This window comes from Mustela lutreola, chromosome 1, assembly GCF_030435805.1.
Source record: "Mustela lutreola isolate mMusLut2 chromosome 1, mMusLut2.pri, whole genome shotgun sequence".
In the NCBI taxonomy this organism is placed as follows: domain Eukaryota; kingdom Metazoa; phylum Chordata; class Mammalia; order Carnivora; family Mustelidae; genus Mustela; species Mustela lutreola.
In genome coordinates this window covers 253,597,672-253,606,228 of record NC_081290.1, presented here as the reverse complement: position 1 = coordinate 253,606,228, position 8,557 = coordinate 253,597,672, and the positions used below count along the sequence as shown (strand labels likewise).

The window sequence follows — 8,557 nt, the reverse complement described above, 5'->3', positions numbered from 1 at the left end:
AGAAGAAAGAAACAAACAAACTGTAAGGTAATGGATATGTTAATTATTGGTATCACTTAAATATATTTGGAAGTATATACTTGTTTTAAGCATTAAAAGTTTTTACTTACATGAAAAAAATAAATTCTATCTGTACAGATCATGAAGGATAAGAATTGTGAGTAATCCGTAAAAGCCTCAGGATTATCTGAAAAAGGAAAAATCCAGCCCAGATGAAAACAGAGTCTATTCTCTTTATAACCCTGCTAAAAGCAGAGTCTGAACCTTACTGCAGATTTTCATGTAAGCTAGATGGGTGATATATAAAATACATACCATTAATAGCAGCTTTAAACCAGCTCGAATATTTATAAGATGAAAGTCACATATGACCCTAAATCAATAAATTGAAATAAACTCCTAATTATAATGGGAAAATTGACTATAACAGGACAGTATCCAAGCAGTGGTTAAAACCATGAATGAAATGGCTCTTTGTAGCTGGGCTGCTCAATGTGTGTATTAAGAAGGGTGAAGAGAGGGGTGAGTGGGATGGTACAATGCCTGGTACACAATAGGCAAATAGCTAAATGATATCCTTAGAAACCATATTTGTAGCTCATTTTACAAATTTGTTTTCACCTATTTTATTGAATATATTCTTTGGAAGTCCAAAATTCCTTACTATTGGAAATAACAATATTCAAAATACATAGGTATATACTAAAAGGCATAATTAGAAGGGTACCAAACTAAAATTGCATCTTTGAATATTACAAAAGGGAAAATGCTCTAAAATCAGACTAAAACAAAAAGAAAAGTAAGAGGAAACCCAAAAACAAAAGTAAAAGGAAAAAACAGATTTAATGGAAGAGGATAGGAGTTAAAAAAAGTAAGTAGCTTCCCTGAGCTTATGACAAATGGTCTCAAACAAAATAAGTTTATTCAGTAGCTGCATCAGCAAAGCCCATTTAAGCCCAAAGAAATATCACAGATCTACACAGATTCAAGACAAGAATGGCCTCTGGGACCATGCAGTCCATTTTTTATGGTTTGAACATTGTGATTTACTTGCCTCACAATATATTTGCCCATGTGTTTTTAAATGTCAAATAACATGAACAGGCTAACTAAAATGGTCATCATAGAACACGATCAGCAATTCACCACGGGTCATCTTCACCAATGCTTGCTCTGGGAGGAATCCATATAAATTTCCTGCACAATAAGGTACCTTACTGACCCCCACCCCAAAAATGAGAAAAAAAGTTCTGCTCACATAAACGGTTAGTTGCCTTCATAGAAAAGAGCAAAATTTTTATCAAAGTTTTAAAAAATGCTTATTCACTAAGGAAACTCTTTTACTTTTGGCAAATTAAATTTAGAGAGACAAAGCATGTACTTTTTTATTATTTCTACTGTGTTTTTTTCAAATCTTAATAAAGACTTTTCTAAATCCTGCTGGAAGATGAAAACTGGACCCTAAGTATCTTCTGATATGAAAAACATTCTAAAACTGGACATTGTCATTCTCCTAGTAGATGGTCCATACATGTTCTCTCTGACGATCCTTACTTGATCTGTTGTACTAAACATAACACTTTGTTCCTTTATTTTTTTTTTCTGGCTTAATATGTATAATTTTTCTAGCTTAAAATGTGTAATGAATGAACATGGATTCTGGAGTCAGTTCAGTTCTCAGGCTCTTCACTTAAAGTGGCATAGCCTGGTAAAAGATAGTACCACTGAGATAAATGTTTATTTGTTAGAAACAGGTTTAGCTACAAGTAACATAGTATTTAAATAAATAGCTACTTAAACACATATTGGTATATCTTTCTCACCAGAAATCCTCATTACATTGATTCAACTACTCTATATTGCTAGAAGGAACACATGCTCTTTCATTGTTTCCTCGCTGTCATCTGTAGTGGACTTTTTCCTCATTTTAGTTCTTTCTGTAGTCACAAGATGGTTGCTAGAGCTCCGTATTTCACATAAGTATTCAAGGCACCAGCTAAGGCTCTGCCCGCTTATCAGGAAACAAAAATTTCAATATTCCATCTAAGTCCCTCTAGCAGATTTGCGGTTAGATATCATTGCCCCTAACTTCAAGAGATGCTACAAAATTAGAGAGCATGGTTGATATTGGCATAGAGCATTCCTTCACAGGGAGGTCACAAAGAGGGGGAATGGATTTTGTGTAGGTTCGCAAAAGTATAGAGCGCAAGAGCACTTATTCTACTGGTTAATTGTGATTCTTATGTAAGAATGTGAGTAATTATCTGTCACAAACTAAGCTTTAAATGATTAATTAGTACCATTAAAAAAGCTATCATCATTTACCTGCTTTAATCTATAGTATTATATCCTACTTGAGAGTAGGAGCTATATTTAATTCATATATGTGTATTTAGATACTTCTCACTATTAGAATAAGGAAAATAAAGCAATATTTTGGCAATTATAGTTTTACACATACTTACTTTTTCCTTTTCTGTCTTTTAATTTATAAACTATTACTTTATATCAGTCATTAACACTTTTTGTAAAATTTATAATTAATCTGTAACCTTTGTGAGGTTTAGCACTGGGAATATTCCTGTCTGTCAATTCTTCAGATTATCAGTATTTTGTCTGTTTTTTTTTTTTTTTTTTTTTTTTTTTTTTTTTTTTTTTTTTAGGCTTTATTTATTTGAGAGAAGGAGAGTACAAGTGGTGGGAGGGACAGAGAGAAAGAATCTCAAGCAGACGCTCCGCTGATTGCGGAGCCCAAGCCAAGAAGACAGGGGAAGAGCTCAATCTCACAACCTTGAGATCAGGACCTGAACTGAAATTGAGAGTTGGGTGCTTGCTTAACTGACTGAGCCACGCAGGTGCCCCTGATGTCTTATGATCTGGCAGAATTTAAACCTGACATCTCTAAATGAAAACTTCCTTAATTGGATTCTCCAACTTTATATCAACTTTATTTTTTTTAAGAAGACAAAGGTTTTAGTTTCTCCCTGGCCTCAGAGAGAATCCATTTGACTTATTCATTTCTTCAAGTGCGCTCCTCTGATCACTGAGATTTAAAAAAAAAAAAAATTGTGTGTGACACAGCAGGTGAGGCGTTAATTATAAGAAACAATAACATTTTTGCTGGATATCCACTAGGTGACTAAAAGCTACATTAAAACATTTCTAAAAATAAATTAAAGGAGGGAATATTATCAAAGTCTTAACTTTCCTCCATGCAAATCAGAGAATGAAATGGATTTGTAAAGAGAAAGAATTGTCAAAATAGGACAAGTTGTAATAGAACACATCTCAGATCATCAGAATCCTTCCAAGAATTCTGAGTACATCAATTATACTATACACTTCGTCAATGCCAACAGAGACCTTTATCTCAAAATTAATGAAAATGGTTAGAAGACTTCTGAAGTCCCTCCTTCTTTGAACTGTGAAATTGATTAATGCCAGCTATAAGAATATAGACAGTTTTAAATTTATTGTATAGCAAAATTGATATTCAATAAAGAATATTCAATGTATTAATAAAATTTAAGTGTAAAAAAGTCTAAGTAAAACAGAGAAAAACTCCTACCTCTAGAGGACTGTGTCTCTTAATTTTTAGTCCTTGAATTACACACATCCAAGCAAATATCTCAAAGGCTTAAACGCTGTTACTTATAAACTTCTCCATCTCTGGGAATGTTTTCAGATATATTGAGTGATACAACTATGTCTCCATCCAGAGATCACATTCTCCATATTTGCTTTACTCTAAGCTTAGGTACTCACCAGTAATCATTATAAATCTAGGTAAGACTCTGATACACACAGAAGGTAATTAAAAATGATAATTAGTAAACTGATGGCAAACATTATAAAGATAGAAACTCAATACCAGACAGCCCAAATCTCCAAGTTTTAAAAAAGTGATTTTCAGGTTTATCAGTTCAGAATAAGCATTAAGAGAAGTACATGAGATTTAAGATAATTACTGAGTTAAAGCTTCTCACCCATGGTTGAGACTATACAGATAGTTTCTATTGAACCCAAACGCCACCTACTTCATTAAACACTTAAAACTTATGTTAAGTCTCTGAAAAATGAACACATAGCCTCTGCCCAAACACTATGCTTGGAAGATTTAATGATGGTCAGAATCAGCATTATTAAAAAGTTTAAATCTTTGGCAAGACTTGATTATTAAAGTCTACATTCCAAAGACCAGAAAAAGCAAAATCCGATAGGAAATCCCATGACCCAACTATGAGTTTGTAACACTTTCCATTCCACCTCTCTAGATTTTTTCTTTCTCATCAGATAACTGAATTGTTTAATCAAATATTCTTAAAATTCTTTAGTTCTATGATGTTTTATCAATGAAAAATGAAGAAAACTATAAGCTGAGGAAGTTTGGAAGACTAAGAGTCTTACTGATCTATAAAGGGGTCTACATTTTAAAAGTATTTTTTTTAATTTTTTTATTTAGTTACTTGACAGAGAGAGAGAGCACAAGCTGGCAGAGTAGCTGGCAGAGGGAGAGGGAGAAGCAGGCTCCCTGCTGAGCAAAGGAGCCTGAAATGGGGCTTGATCCCAGGACCTTGAGATCACAAGCTGAGCCAAGGGCAGTTGCTTAACCAACTGAGCTACCCAGGTGCCCCTTAAAAGTAAAATTTTAATTAAGATTTCAATTAAAATTTTAATAAAAATTTTAACACTGGCATTCATAGACCTTTAAATCTCTGGAAACAATTACAAACAGTATTACTTGACTCTACAAGTACAATCTTTCCCTATTTGCTCATTTTAATCATTCTTCATCATGAATTATCCCCAATGATCTGGGTAAGAGCCCAGGACACAATGAAGTAATTAATAAACACAAATTAATAAACTAGTGTTACTTGTCAAGAAGTTAGGAGTCTATTACTGAAAAAAGATTCCAAATTCCCCATGGACCTTAATATTTAGACTCAGTAGGTTTTACAGATTCCCTGAATTTCAGGGACCCCCTTAGTTATTATTTAATCAACTCATGATGAAATGCCTAAAACCTGTTTCTATCCTTCCTGAGCAAGATTTCACCCAACCTTTACATAAGCACCCAACATCTATACTATAGACATTAGATGTTTACTGGTGAAAATGGGCTGTATGGCAAGGTGCATATTAAGGGTCCATCAAGGGTAATGGGACAAGAAGAAGTAGAACAAGTAAATGTTTTAATTAAATTTTCCTCAGAGGTGTAGATTTTGAACCCATGACACAACAACTAATGTATCTCCCTCTATTCAAGAAAATAACCTACAATTTCCTAATATTATTAAAGAATGGTTTTCAATTATCAATATTCATTTGAATATATATAATATGTAAAGTATTTTAAATAATTCATTGTGTGGTATAAGATAGCAAAAGATCATTTTAGCTAATGGCACTAGTTTCATATCCATTGAAAAATAAATTTTGAAATTAAAATGAATCCTATAAGTAGTGAAAAAGATTTTCACTTATTTATCACTTAGAATTTCACTTATTTATCACTTAGAATTTTTTAAGAAATTATTTTAAAGTATTAAAGAAAAACCACTTAGTGTTATTTGCTGAGCCAAAAAAGGATTTAGTATTCCTTAGACACACTTATATATAGACATATAGAGACAGAAACCCCTATCAATTTTGAGAATTACACAGAATCACATAGTTAAATGGGAACATAAAATATCATATACCAAAATGCTAATTAAGCTGTTATTATAGAGACTAAAAATATATAGTGTTCATAGACTTTTATTTAGTTTAAAAGTTCTATTAGATTTCTTTTTTACAGTGACAGGCCTTTGGGTTTTTATTAGATATGTGGTGATTAGAAAGAAAACAGAGAGTATTATATATAGTGAATGGATCTAACATAAGTGATTTGAGTTCTAGTAAGAGAAGGGAGTGATTGTGGGGATAGGAAATATAGCAAGACATATGTGCTGAAAACTTCCTGAATTTGCTATAACATGAAAATCCACAGAATAAAGATTATAAATAAAAATCTCACAAAACAAACTGAGGGTTGCTGGGGGGAGGGGGTTTGGGAGAAGGGGGTGGGATTATGGACATTGGGGAGGGTATGTGCTTTGGTGAGTGCTGTGAAGTGTGTAAACCTGGTGATTCACAGACCTGTACCCCTGGGGATAAAAATATATGTTTATAAAAAATAAAAAATTATATAAAAAAAAATAAAAAAATAAAATCACATAAATTACAACAAAAATAAATCTAATACATAATCCATTACAATGCATTATAGTGATACCTGAGCAAAGAGAATGACAAAGAAAACTATTTTTAAAAGCAACCAGAAAATAAGTGGAAACTACTTTCAAAGAAGCAATGGGGAGAATGGTGGATGACTACAACATAGTCAGTGGTGTCTGATAGATAATGCAATAGTATCTTTATAATGCTAAAAGAAAATGTCTACAAACCTAGAATTTCGTACTTAATGCAAATGTCATTCAAGAGTAAAATGCAGGGGCACCTGGGTGGCTCAGTGGGTATAAAGCCTCTGCCTTCAGCTCAGGTCATGATCTCAGGGTCCTGGGATCAAGCCGCACATCGGGCTCTCTGCTCAGCGGGGAGCCTGTTTCCGCCTCTCTCTCTGCCTGCCTCTCTGCCTACTTGTGATTTCTCTCTGTCAAATAAACAAATAAAATCTTAAAAAAAAAAAAAAGAAAGAAAAGTAACATGCAGGGGCGCCTGGGTGGCTCTGTGGTTAAGCCTTTGGTTCAGGTCCAGATCTCAGGGTCCTGGGATCCAGCCCTGCGTGGGGCTCCCCGTTCAGCCAAGAGCCTGTTTCTCCCTCTCCCTCTGCCACTCCTCCACTTGTGTTCCTTCTTTCACTTTGTCTCTCTTTGTTAAATAAATGAATAAAATCTTTTTAAAAAAAAGAGTAGAATACATGCTTAGAACATAAAACAAGAGATTTTGCTATTAGCAAGCCTGTACCAAGTTAAATACTGAAGAATATACCTCCAGTGAAGGAGCGTGATGTCAGATGTAAGTTCAGAGATATAGAAAACAACAGCAACAAATAACAATGAGAGCCTATATGTGTGGGTAAATCTAACTGCTGTGGGTAAATCTAACTGGACAGTGTTACTAGTCCATATGGGCACCCATGGGGAGGGCTGCAGCACTGGGTTGCCACAGCAGAGCCGCAGCTCCAGGTACAGGAGGCTGTGGGATTCATGGTGAAGAGTGTGGATGGATAGAACATCTGGAAAATGCAAGGCTTCATGTTTAGGTATAGTGACAGCTGTTGTGAGAACAGCCAGGTGTCCATGAAGCTGGCACACCAGGGCATTGAACCCTGCTGTATCCTTTGGCTTAATTAAGGCAAAGTGACCTGTTGACAGTGCTGGTGACCAGTGAGTTGGAGAAGTCCAGGGTGCCCTTGCCCAGTGCACCACGTATTGCAATGACACAGTCAAAGATTCAATAGATGCCGGAAGTAAAGAGCTTCAGGTGATGCTACAGCTGGAGACTAGCGTGACCAAGTGTGTGGGTGACCATGTGCACCTCAGTCCAACCATGACCAAGATGAACGAGTCTCTTTCATCCCTGGGGAAATAGAAGTCTTTGCAATTGGCCATCGGAGCTGATGGCAGGGATCTAAAAAGAGAATTGAGAGTTTTGGTCTTTTAAGGAAATTGTATGAAGAAATTAAGAATGGCAAAAAGTTTGAGGCATGTGTCATTTGCCTCTGGATACTTGGTTCCTTTATGGTCCAATCCTACAAAGTGAAATGGAAACAAAACAAAACAAAACACACACACAAAAAAAAAAAACCCAAAAAACTGGTACTAAAATTCAGGTCAGAGGTAGTGTAGGAGAATTTTTGATCGCCTAAATCTTACATGATTGTCCCGACACAGGGGATGCCCCGTGTATCAAGCCAGAGCCCTCCCAAGGGACCAGAATCCTCACAGTACACAGGTACCCAACAGGCTGGCAGGTTCATCTAACCTGCCTGAGACCTGGGGGAGTCTGAGCAGAGATGTTTCTGTTTGTTGACAGCTTCCCATTTACCAGAAATTTCACCAAGTCATTTTCCATAAGCTGTAAACAAAATCCACATGGTCACTAATTGAGAAAGGAAAAAAAAAAGCTTCTGGATCTTTGTTTTGCTTTGTTTTGCTTTATATACAAGGGGATGCAGTTGATGTAAGAAGTGGAATTGGAGAGGTATTTTAGAGAAGAACTTTGAACAGTTCATGTCTGTTTCTGACTTTCATGATTTGGATATGCATCTTGAAGTACACATTACATCTTTCAGCTAGGAGACCCTGCAAGAACGGGAGAGGCAAAGTTACGCTGGGTGTGGGAAGCCAACCTTCCCTGTCACCTGCTGCCATGAAGGGCCCAGAGGCTAGCTGCCATAGAGCAATGGGGCAGCCTTGTAGTGACACTCGCCCTGAAGGGAAATGGAGTTTAAGGCACCTGGGTGGCTCAGTCAGTTAAGCTTCTGCCTTCGGCTCAGGTCATGATCTCTAGGTCCTGGGATCGAGCCCCACTTTGGGTTTCCTGCTCC

At 35.9% G+C, this 8,557-nt stretch overlaps 1 pseudogene; it reads left to right on the top strand.

Moving 5' to 3' along the window:
* Positions 1-7,190: 7,190 nt before the first annotated feature.
* Positions 7,191-7,599, top strand: LOC131822069 (protein FAM136A-like; annotated as a pseudogene).
* The last annotated feature ends 958 nt before the right edge of the window (positions 7,600-8,557 follow it).